The following is a 7874-nucleotide window of genomic DNA, read 5'->3' on the forward strand; positions in this document are numbered from 1 at the left end:
TAATTACACAAACACATATGCACACACATTGACTAAACGGATCAACATTTTAAGCCTCATTTCAGGTCGCTTGATTGAAATGGTCATCCAGTGTCCCAAGCACTGCAGCTGATAAGAAGACAAAGTGTACGTGAGCTCCAAAGCGTGCAGTGATTTTAATAAAAGGGTTTTAGACAGATTCCATGTTGTGCCCTGAAGATGCTCCATATGGTCTCACAGCTGTAGGGTGCAGGATATCATGTCTCACAGCACACAGACTGACCCCCTAAAATCTCTTCAGGGACGAGTTCAAGAGAGTTAAAAAAAAAGATGAAAGGAAATATTGAAGGCTTTCGCTTCTGCATCTGCACGTGGCAGTAAAAATCCGTCATGTGGGAGATTGTAGAGATAAACTCAGACATCCTTCTCTTTCCGGCTTTCTCATCCCGCTGAGATGCTTAATGCTGCTGCACGCAAAGTGCCCGACACTTACAACAGCAGTTCCTTTTCTCTTTCTGTCTCACAACTGCGGATATGCTGTGTGCCAAACTGGCATTGGGATAGGCCCATAAAGCAGTGGTGACTGCAGCAATGACGCAGCAGTGCAGCAGCACCTGATTTATGGATAAGGGCAGGCCCATCAACAAATGAGCTTTAATTCACACTGGCAGTTCATCCCTTTCAAACCCTGCACCTCTTGCTTTCTATTCACTAGCACTATAGAGATGCTGATGGCACACATTTGGGCACTGAGCAAAGACAAACTTATAGGTTTTACACTGAATGTAAGGGGCAAATGAAGCCACTGGCCAGAGCTTTCTTTTGAGCTTCTTTTTTGAATGTTTGCATTCACCGTCAGCTGTCATGTGTATTTTTTATCTATGAATTTTGGCAGCTACGGTTTTTTTTATCTTCACTTTCACACAGATAAGCCAAGTGTGAGTTGAGACGCAGGGTGTGTGTGAGAAAGAAGGGGAAAACCATTATTAATATTAATGAAGCCAAATACCCACATCCCAGTCCACACACTAAGATAAACATGCATACGGCACGCTTCACATCTGTGCTGCATCTCAATTTATTTCAATAATTCAGAGACTCACAGCCCACATCATCTGCAAGGTTACTTTCAATGCATCAATGAGTAATGTCAAAAGCACATCTGTGGAGGGAATCAGGGATATAGTCTAGATGTAAACAATTGACCTCTGATGGCCTCCAAACTGTGGATACTTTATAGTCTAGACCAGGGGGTTTTAAATATTTGCTAGAATATAAAGGAAAGTGTGTTAAATATTACTCAATAAATTATAAAGAGAACATGCTATTAGCTAAATGGCATTTCTATTATCATTGAACTAATACACATATTTAGGAAATATTGTCTTTGTATGAAGCTATGCAAATAATAGTACATAAAATGTCATGGAAGGAGAAATGAACATTCTCAACAGAATAAAATATATTCAAAAACATACTGAATTCAATACAAAGTTAACATTTTAACTTCAGTGGCCCTTAAAAATGCATTTTGCTAAATCTTTTTTGTATTTTTTTTCTCTCTCTCTCAAATTTAAGGACCACCTAGCACTGCCCTGTGGTCCCTACATATAAGAATACGTAATGAATGTAAACACAATGAATAGACATAAAAGTATGTATATAGAAATTATACACATAATTCCATTTTTCAGATTAATGATGGGTTGCTAAATTCATTCATACTAATCCTGACCCAATCCAGAATGCATAGCGCGTTCCTATTTGCCGCCAGCTTCTCAACAGTTAGAATTTCAAGTACGCTAGCTCTGCAGAGAATGATTATCCCTCCTTTTCTCACACTCACTACCTTTGTTGGCTTGATCTAAAAGCTCCAGGCCTTGACAGCTTCAAACAACTGGGGAAATAGAAAGAGCTCTGCTAGTCCGGTCAGGTTGTGGGTGATTACATGGCTGTTATTTGAAACCGTTCTGAGCAAAGCTTTGAGGACTCTGTGGGACCCTCTGTAGATAGTGGTATCCCAGTTCAGCAATTATTATCAACTGGTTCTGCTGCCATACAGCCTTCATGCCTCTGGCAGGCTGCGTTAGTGGATTAGCTCTGGGATAGTCATGTGTAGGGGATAAATATGTATTCTAGAGTATTATAATGTAGATTCTAAACAGACATCTCAGCAAATATCTGTAGTATGTGCTCTACAGTGCACAGGCCATAATCACCACAGATCTGACTTCAACAGACTCTCCCCGATGAGGATTTGATTTCATCTTGCACAGAGGTAAGAGATTTTAAAAAAATTGTGAGAAAGCGGCTCTGGAAAATTTTTCTATAACCGCAGAACATTCTACTGATCGTATTAGATTAAAGGTTTTTAAGATTCTAGGAGTTAACCACCACCAATTAAATCTATCAATATAAAATCCCCCACAGATGGGTGTGTACAATTATAGAATATCTATCTATGTCCATCCATCCATCCATTCATCTATACATCTCTTTTAATACTTTTATTTAGCAATGATGTTTTAAATGAATCAAAACCTGAAAAAAATGTATCACCAATACCAAAATATTAAGCAGCAAAAATACATATTCAGCGAATATATATAACTCTATTATATCTAATGTACTTGACAGCTGTTGTCACCATTCACATTCATATATTTTCTATTCACAGAAAATACTGCTTGACAGCTTGTCACCATTTACTTTCATAATATGGAAAACAACAGCGTAGACATTCAGCTATTAATAACCCCTTTTGAAGAACGAAGCTACTGAGTTCCATTTGTTCCAGTAAACCTTAAATATTTTCATTTTATTCTTCATAACTGTCAGAGCCATCTTAAGACTCGTCGGTTTCTGTCATTGCTATATGTAACATCATTCCACAATCTATAATTAGAAATGGTGAGCGTGATTTGACCAAGTACAACATGTTCCTGGATCAACATCCTTGTTGATCCTGGAACATCATTCCAATCAACCAATCAGAATTGAGAGATAACTTTTCAGGAAATGTCAGTTTTAGGCTTACAATCAGGATTAGGCGCTTCTACACCCTTGTTAATCAGCTATCATTTCCCTCTGATTTTAGGAATAAATTATGGGTAAGGTTAGGTTTAGGGGTGGGGATTGGGTTAAGTCTGTATTTTTGGACAGTAATGTTGATCCAGAATCAACAAAAGATGTTGATCCAGGAACATGTCTTACTTGGCAAAATCACGGCGACCAATTAGAAATACACAGAATACTACTGAAAAACATCTAAACATTCCCTCAATATGTGTCACACTGTCATACTCCCTCTCCAGAACTCTGGTCCTCTGTTATGGCTTGAGCTTTTCTAATTCTGTGTTTCTGCACTGCTGGTCTCTCTCTAATCAGATCTAATCCATCTCTGCTGCTCACTTAGACAGAAAGGGATTTGCCTAGCCTGCTAATGCAGCCTATGCTCCTTAAAAGACTTTCGCCGCAGCCCTCTCTCCTCAGCCGCTCCTGACGTGTAAAGACTGAAGAGCAATTAAGAGCCACTCTACTAATTACAGATTAACAGGACGGGAAGTAGATGTGATGCTGACCTACTTCTGTCCCATTTCTGGCTCAGAACAGCGGGACGAAATTTGAAGAGGAACCGCAAGACGTTTTCTTCCATTTGATGGACATTTGATGTGGTCACATCATTACTGCACATAACGTTTTCTCAAAAATCAGACAGAAAGATAAAGAGCTGTCTGCTGCCATGAGAGCAGATGATCCAGTGACACCTCCAAAGCAGTTCATAAGGCTAAAGAGCCTATATCCCTCAGACCTTAGTTGGTATGGATTAGCAAACAAATGAGGAAACTTCCACTTTTTAAAGCAACGGCCCGGTTTTGCCCTACAGCTTGTGGCCTGGATACTATGTTAATCTTGTAAACCTCTACAGCCTGAACTTGAACCTGTGTGTTGTATGGAGTGTGTTGAAGCACAGGCCTGACCCCGGGTCATCAGGGAAGGATTATGTCTCTGTAAACCATTCCCCTCAATGAAGATGACTAAGATATTACAATGATTTTCACTTTAACTTTCATGAAGGATTAATCTCTCAGGAAATCAAAAACACTCACTGGATACACCTTAATATTATGTAACAGGGATTATAATGAGAATAAAACACTGTGGGCTTGTTTGTACATTGACATGCTGGCGACATATGACTGCTGCCTAGTTGCTGCTTCTAAATGATTGTATACAAAATACAGTTGATTAACTGTTGTTTTGACAGGTAGACAGGTTGGGCTGGCAGTACTTTACACAGACAAGAGATACAGACCATAGTCCCTGTAATCAGTGCACTGGCTGTTACTTTGTATTTAAATTGTTTAACACCTCCTCTCTTTTGGTGATGAACAATCTATGTCAATAGAATCATTTAGGCTGTCACTGATCATTATTTTTTTAATGACCAAACCTATAAATGTCATTAGTAGCATTTCGGATATATATATATTTACTGTTTGAAATGGTATTTACATAGTTTCATGGTGGGTTACAAATGAGTGATTTCAGCTGGATTGTTTTGGTAAGTGTTATATGCAAACTTTAGGATGGTTTGTAGAATGTTCGTACTTTCATTGCAATAAAAGTATATGATAAAAGTAGAGTGGTAAGAAGAGGTTAGAAACGACAAACCATATATACATGAATATAAGAACTACGGAAAATGACAAAGACTATCTTTGGGGAAAAATATTAGAATTGTAAATTGATTTTTTTGTTTTTAGTTTGGCTCATGTCCCATTTGTTTGGCCTATACTGCAGCCATACAGCAGGAGGCAATCAAAATGTTTTGGCTTTACTTTTCAGGCAAAGGGTTATCCCAGAACTGGGGTTGTGAGAGTTGTGCACTCAGTGCTGGTTTGTATCAGAAATGGATTATCCGCGGAATTATCCGAACATTATTTATTTGAATCAGAAAGGGCATCTGGCGTAAAACCCGTTCAGTGATCCAGTAAATCACTGAAAATAAATAATAAATCTGTCCATTTCACACAAAGTTGTCATAGATTTGTTCTATCATCATGCTGTTTTTAATCTGTGCTTGATCATTCTGTCAAGCAGACTCTCATCTCCACTTGATAATCCATTTTGCAAAGAAGCAACAAGGATCGACCGTCACGGCATCTGACTCCTGTACTGCCGTAATCAATCACAGAGGTCATGCACAGGCACTATTGCTAATGTTGCACAGTATAATTGAGCTTAACAGCCTTTACTGACTAGCAAAAAGAAGTTATGTGAACAATCATATATGTCAGTGTTCAGTGATATTATAGCATTATGCTGCTATGCTGAACAGTTCTGTTAAGTTAGCACAAAAACAACATGCCAGCAGAAAACAATGTAATGGGCTGCCAAATATGGCAGTAAAGGTATTAATGAGTTATGTGAACAACAGTTTAACCTAATGTTTATCACGGAAAAAAGCCTAGTGGGATTTTATGTAAAAGCAAAGCAACAATGCTTCATTTTCTGTCAAATATACAAGGTACATATACATTCAGTATGCAAATATGTCATCTATAATCAGGTATAATCTCACAACAACAAAAAGCAAATAGCAAAACAACAGAAAGGCTTTGAAAGCATCTAATGCTTTTGGGTATGTCATTTTGTATTGAATAAATGTTATACTTGAATGAATAGCGTGAACAGATGTCTCCTTAGAAAAGGCGTTACAGAACATTTAACTAAGGCAGACATTTTGAATAATAATAATAATAATAAAATGTAATGCTTGTAAAAATTAAAAGCAAGTGGTGGCAAATTACTAACAAAAGAATAGATGGAAATATGCCATCAGAGGATCACAATGCCGGTTGAACTGAACAGTTTTGTTTTAAATAGAGATGAGGGTTATACGTACCACAACAGGAAGAAAGATGGATGGATGTCTTTGTATAAATATTGCTCTGGTCATGCTTGTAATTTTGGAGTGTGTTCAGGAATTGATTGGTTTTCAATGGAACAAAGCTATTATTAATAAATGATACAGGTGATCTTTTTAGACTCTCCCCCTTATTGTAATGGTTTATTGACTTTGCCCTTTTAAAATAAAAATTTTAACATAATTTGTGTTCTCACTCATGAGTCACAAAGGCTTTGTGCAGGTGTGTGTCAGCATGTATAATGCGATATTTGGTTGTAGTCTTTTGATAATGAGAATGACTGACTGTTATTTGCTAGGTTACTGTTCCATTCTGTAATTGGCCACTTTGATTGAAATTTCATGAAAAAACAAAAGGAGCTGTTCTGCTGCTGTCTCCCAGTATTTTGTTTGGGACTGTGTTGATCTGCAGGGACTGAAAAGGCTCATAAAAACAGACTGTTTCTCTCCTCTTTCTCTTCTTCTCTTCCTTTCACTCTTTCAAACAAACAGGATTACAGGAGCATACCGTCCTAGCGTGATACACCTCCTGGTTGGGATTTCACTGAATGCTTGCTGGCCTGGGACACAGTTCTGTCTGTGACGATGCAAAACATGTCAAATTTATCTTTGAATTGCAGAGTTGCGCAAGAAAGTGCTGGCATTATAATTGCCAGCACAATTATAATCATCCATTATAACAGACAAACTGGTAAAAACACAAATATGACTTGCAAATAATGCAGAAACTGACAGTGATTTAGCTGGGGGTGATTTCGTGTCTCTAGAGTTGGCTAGTCTGGGACAGTCAGCTTAGTAAACAAAGTTTTGTCTCCCTCTAGTGGTACTTCGCATTTCTGCTTACATTTAAAAGTAGAACAACATAGCAACAATCAACAAAGCCTGTATCATGCAACTGTGTTATGTAGTTTAATTTGCCAGTTTGATATGGGTGAAAGCAACAAGCGTTGTCTTTAACCGTCAAGCTTTGTTTTTAACAATTCAAACGAAGTAACAGTTCTTTCAAACCATTAGTTATAGTCAATACATTCTTAAAATTTAATTCTAGTTTTGTCTGTATGGTACTTTATTTTTAAATGCTGATTCATACTGAGTGGTAAACTACGGAAAATCACATTTTGTGAGAAAATGAACGAAGAAAACGAAACTGTTGAAAATGGAACTGGATTGAAATCTGCACTTTAGGGCTGCGTTCCACTCCACTTTTAGACGCACTGGCGAACTTCCCTAAGCACTTCCCCTCGAGGGAATCCCCGCTGCCATTTTGAAGTGCCTTCCACTTCGTGAAGTGGACGAGGGAAGTTTCGATTTTGACCGAGGGAGCGAGTCTGCTTCATATGCACACTTCAGGCCGCTCCATAGACCACAATGCAACACGATTGTGACATCATCGCAGACAGCGTTTAATTTATCCCCACCCCAAACAACTCTATAATATATAAATTATTTTTTTAACATTTATAACAGCCCAAACATACCTATATACATATAGAATGCTGCACCAAACAAATTCATAAGGGAAAAAATGTAAACAATAAACCAACCCCATAGCTGATTCTAAGTGATCAAGGGCTTAGGACATTCCAGTTCAGCCCATTCCAAGTGTTCCGCCAGAAGTGAGCACTCATGCAACGTAATCAATGACGTACATCCGAGTAAACGAGACGGAGGGAAGTTTGAGAGTGAAGGGCATAAAAAAACGGACTGGAACGCAGCCTAGGCCGGGCCTGTCCAAACTCGGTCCCGGAGGGCCGGTGTCCTGCAGAGTTTCTGTCCTGTTGTTCTTTGATTCACTCACCTGTGATTTTAGCGATGCGAGGTCCGGCTCACAGAACTGTCCGTTTAAAGGGGTCATATGATGCGATTTCAAGTTTTCCATTCTCTTTTTTCAAGTTTTTTGGAGTGTTACAAGCTGATTGTGCATAGATAAGATCCCTGAAGTTGCAAAGACTAAAGAGACTAAAGT

The sequence above is a fragment of the Sinocyclocheilus anshuiensis genome, unplaced genomic scaffold, assembly GCF_001515605.1.
Source record: "Sinocyclocheilus anshuiensis isolate Anshui unplaced genomic scaffold, SAMN03320099.WGS_v1.1 scaffold1365, whole genome shotgun sequence".
NCBI classification, from domain to species: Eukaryota; Metazoa; Chordata; class Actinopteri; order Cypriniformes; family Cyprinidae; genus Sinocyclocheilus; species Sinocyclocheilus anshuiensis.